Raw genomic sequence first — 5,131 nt, 5'->3', positions numbered from 1 at the left:
CCCCGCAGCCGGCTGTAGCCATCGCTAGCTGTTGCTCGTCTCTGGATCCATCCCTCGCTGGCTCCAGCTGCCTCTTGCTTTTTTAAAAAAATCGGTCGCTATTGCTAATGGCTGTCATGACAGGTCTCCATCCACAGTTGGCTGGAGCCGCCTACTGCTAATCAGATGCTACCTTTGGCTAACGACCCGGCGATCACTACCTCTTCCATCCCTACCTATGCACACAGCGAGCTATTGCTAATCACTGTGGGCATTTATGCACTGATTTACGTATCCGATTCATCGCGTCTGCTCTGCCCGTGAGCTGAGGCACGCAGCGTGCGGTTGTATACGTGGCGCAATGCACGTCAGCGCGCAGAAAGTGGGGGCGCGCTTGTACACGAGCGCACCTCTGAGGTGTTTTTGTTCAAAAGCGCACCGTCCGCTTTTCGCAACGTTTTGCTGCTTATACACGTGCGTGCGGCGCAGCGCGCCTCAGCTCACAAGCGGAGCAGGCTCGATGCGTCGGGTCTGCTCGGAAGCGGCGGATCCCCGGCATGGCGCATCCACGTATAAAATGCCTTGTCTGCCTATAGCTCTGGTGGTGTGTATATGTGCCCATGGGTAGCTATAGCTCTTGCTATCATTAGTCTTGCTACCTGTCAATAGCTAGCTGTATCAATCGCTATCACTGCTCTCAATCAGTCGATCAATAGATGGACTGCTATCTATCGCTGTCTATCACTTTTGCTAATCTATCGCTATCTGTCTATCTCTACTCTGGTTAATCTGCCAGGTGCAGAGCTACCCTGCCCTTCTCCCCACCTGGTATTTCCAGGGCTCGAGTCTGTTCCCTTTTAGCCCTCGTTTCACTGCGTCGAGCAAGCCACGCTTCTTTGGACTTGCCTGTTCCACCCAAAGAGCCTTTCTCTGCATCTGATGCTGTCCTTCCTGGACAGGAGCGATCAGAATTGCACCCGGCTGGGGTCTCTGGTGCCTTGCACCGTGGTATTCCCTGTCTTTGATTGAAACAAAACCCCCGGACCTGTGAGCAGCCAGTGGCCTGAGGTCTTCCCCCTTTTCAGGTGTTCCCAGCTGATGAGCATCTAACAGCAATTCTGGTGATCAATCTCTCAAGTGCACAACCTTGCACTTTTTAATATTTAATTTTATCCCTCTGCTGTGACTCCAGTGCTATTCTTCTTGTAAAAATCACAATGATCCTCTTTGTTAAGGACCCCTCCACCCCCAGGGTTATCATCCTCATGGATTGTGAATGATTTGTACAAATTTTCTCCATGCTGCTTGCCAGGTTTCTCTTGGTAACTGCCTTCATGAAGACACTGAACTTGTAGTTCCATCCTCCTGCGTGTTTACTATCCCACCAGGTTTGGTGCCATCCACAAATCCGATCACAGCTGAAGGTTTCCTGCAGAAATCTAACAGACGGGAGAGGAAGCAGAAGCAGCACAAAGTGTACAGAAGGATTTGAAAGTCCAAATGGCTTCTGGAAACCATAAAAGAGCCCTTATTTGGGTGCAGGTAGCTCCTCTCGCTGCACCTACTGCTTACTAGCATGGCTGCTTGAAGACTGACATGTTTCGCACGTAGGAACAGAAGCAGCTCTGTGAACCACAGTTTGAGATGTGTTAAATACATCAGCCTGCTGCCTTTCAGACAGTGGACTATTTGCTTTAAGGGAAACAGTGGAAACCCCTATGGCTTAGATGATTTAAAACCGAGAAAAAATGTATGAAAACAGTCCTTCACTGAGTGGTTGCCCCAGGATTTCTGCAGATCTCTATAATCATTCCTTAATGAGAAAATTTACAAACAAGACAAACATATTCGGTGGATTTACATTTAATTTAGATTGCGAAAGCAACAAATTTTGTTGCATTTGTTAAGCCCACACATGCCACTAACATGCTTAAATGCCTTATAAAACAGCATCTATTGGAGTAAATATTTTCATTAAATTCACACCGGTTGAAGATTTCACATAACAAACAATATTATCAGACCTTTCCCAGAGGTTTGCTATATAAGCTTTCAACTAGAAAATGGCTCACCAGTTCTAATGGGAAAAGCTGTGGGTTACTTGCAGATTCCCTGCAATCAACATGCTTTCAGTGCCTCCAGAGGTAAATGCTTGTCTTGTAGGGTGTCTTGCTTATGGCAATGCCACGTACTTATGATTAAAACTTTTTGGGAAGGATTTCCATGTCTATAAATCATGCAGGTTTGACTCAGAAAAATGCTGTGGATGCATAGGGACTGCATACTGAAAGGCAGCTATTTGTGATGGTACAGATCACAATTTCTAATTCTGAATAAAACTTTATGCCTCATGATGGAGCTCCCACTGTCTGGTTCCTGAAGGGTTTTTTTTCCCAGAGCAAGGGTTCAGCCACACAACAGAATCAGAACTGAACAGGATGAAGCTGCTTTAAGCCTCAGTTCTCTTCACATTTTTTCCCCTGGTATGTGCAACTGTTCGCAATGGAAGAAAGTACCCATCCCTGCTTATGAGTCTATCCGAAAGTTTCCCTAAGAGCATTCCAGTACGTCTGATCACCATATGGTGTGTGACCGTACATTAGACAGGTTGCAATCATCCTGAGAAAGGCAGCCTTTGACTTCTTTAGAAATACCTTCACAGTTGGTAAGGAAGAGAAACTATACAGTCAAAAGGTAGCAATGTCTGGACCGCTGATACTTGCCATGTACTGAGCTGGCAAACCATGTGCTTCACGACTGGCATGGAAGTAGATCGCTGAATGGGATTGCTCATGCTTAACATTTAGGAAACTTTTCCTGAATTGGCCTGGATTGCTGAGCACTTTGTAGGCTCTCCCACTTGGGCCTAAATTCCAAGTATTTAGGTGAATAGGAGATGTGCTTCTGATTGCTCTGGCATACATCACAAAGATCAATTCCAGTGTTCTCACAATCACAGTGAATGTGTGCGTCGCTCAACAGCACAACACCGTGCCAGTCTCAGTTATTTTGGCCGATTGCTTACATTATAAAAAAAATCAGTTCTTGTCAAATGCATATTGGTTAAGTGCATAAACCACTTAAGCGTGTAGTATCCTTTCGCTCCAATGTCCACTTTGTAAATTAATTGTAATAATGGGAGCCAGGAGTAAAGAGAAAGCAGCTATCAAAGGGCTGCTCTTAAAGGTCTTGAAGAATGACAAGCAGTTTCATGGCTGCTATTAGAAGCTTTGAAAATGACAGGAGCTAGTCATTTTCCAAGACTTCTTTTCAAGTCCCGAAACTGAGAAGCCTTGAAAGTGATGGGAGCTAGTCTGTGTCAGGGCTCCTAATGCTAGGGCTCTGTGCACTTAATGAATATTGGTTATCTTGATTTGGGTAAGTGCATACTCTGGGTATGTAACTTAGCTTTTTCTTCAGTCTCCTGCTGTGCACTTAACCCATGTACAGTGTACCTGCAAATTCCTGTTTCGCTGTTAGTGAAAGCTGAGCTACTTTAAAAGGAAAGACTATATTCTCTTACGGAAAAAAATTAACTTAACACACACAGTGTTGGAGCAATGAAAGGCACAATGGGATAACATTTTATGTTTCAGCTGAAGAATCTTGTTATTGTACAGGACAGCAAGCTTACTGTAAAATACAGTTGTTGCAAAGTGTTCTGGGGACAAAAAATAGCCTTTCCAATATTTGTTTCAGCATTATCTCCTAGGTGCTTTTTAAATCCTACCTTGAAAATAACGGGAAACCATAAATAATGCTAAAATATCATTTGAGGTGATTACCTGGCAGACACCTTCTTGCCCTTTAATCACCAGCATGTACTATGAAGAGCATTTAACGTAGCAGGCTATAAGCAGGAAGATCTCTTGCACTTTTGTCATGTGGAATCTTGATTTATTGCTCTGTCTTTAAAATGTGTAGAAAACAAGTCTTTTTATATAGATTGCAGGGTTGCTCATGTTCCATTTAACTTAAATACAGCTGTCTAAGCATAGAACTGGACTTGTAAACTGCAAGTTATGATGTTCTTTAGAGAAACAGATCTCATTGCAGAATAACCTGACACTATAGAATAGAGTTCTTTTTTTTTTAATAAACCAGACATGAAATTAAAATGCCAAGTTTCATTTAGGTTCCTGTGAAGATTGGTAATACAATAAGATACAAAGGTCTACCCAGTATAGTCGATATACTGTGCAAGTTACAATGCATACATATATTTATCGTTACCAAGCTGTGTTCAGCCAATTGTTGTATATTAAAGAGAAACATTAATTTATTCCCTGTGATTTTTGCATTTTGTTTTCTCCAGCTTTGAGGCAAAAACCAAATGTTTTCCCTTTGGATTTGGGCTGTTTGTTTTACAAAGGCATAATTTGGGGGCTGGTAATATGTAAACCACTTAGTCCATGCCAAGGAGTTATTCCAAAGTGAATAAATCAGGGCAATTTCATGGGAGATGGGGAGAAGAGCTGGCCAACTCTTTGAAAGCATGGTAGATTCTCTGCATATAATGCATCCCTGGAGATCAAGGATCTCTGAAACCAAGGTGTGTCAATACTAGTGTGATTAAAGCTTCTGTGTATACTTGTGGGTGCGTTAAGACATTTACTGCGCAGTAGACTAATTAGCTGTGCAGTAAATGTTGTGTGTCTACATGTGTGCCCCAATTAGGCTGGACTACACCAATTTACTCTGCAGCAGGATAGTACTTGTAATTGCAAGTACTGTCCTGCTGCAGACTAGAAAGCTCTGCTGCAGTACACATGTAGATGCTGCCCCAGATGGCTGGGGCACAAGGCTGCTTCAGTGTGGGGGCTGCCTGCAGGCTAGCCCTGCTCTGGAGCACCCTCATGTCCCAGCCAGTCCCTCCACAGCACATTGAGTTGTGGGGGGGAACAAGCTAATCCCCTGGACCCGCTGTCAGTTGAGGCTGCTCTGAACTCAACATGCTGCAATCCCTGGCATAGATGTAAAGGCTATGACCAGGAGCAATACAGTCCAGCGCAGTAAGCACTGGAGTTCATTGCATCACATTAATATGCATATGTAGACAAACAGCATACTCATAACAACATGAAGTTAACCATCCAAGTGGTTCCTCTTTTCATGTGGGTTTTGCAGCTTGATGAATTCATGCGGTTGTGGC

The sequence above is a fragment of the Alligator sinensis genome, unplaced genomic scaffold (genome assembly GCF_000455745.1).
Source record: "Alligator sinensis unplaced genomic scaffold, ASM45574v1 scaffold1388_1, whole genome shotgun sequence".
NCBI lineage: Eukaryota > Metazoa > Chordata > Crocodylia > Alligatoridae > Alligator > Alligator sinensis.
This window is presented reverse-complemented; position numbering follows the sequence as displayed.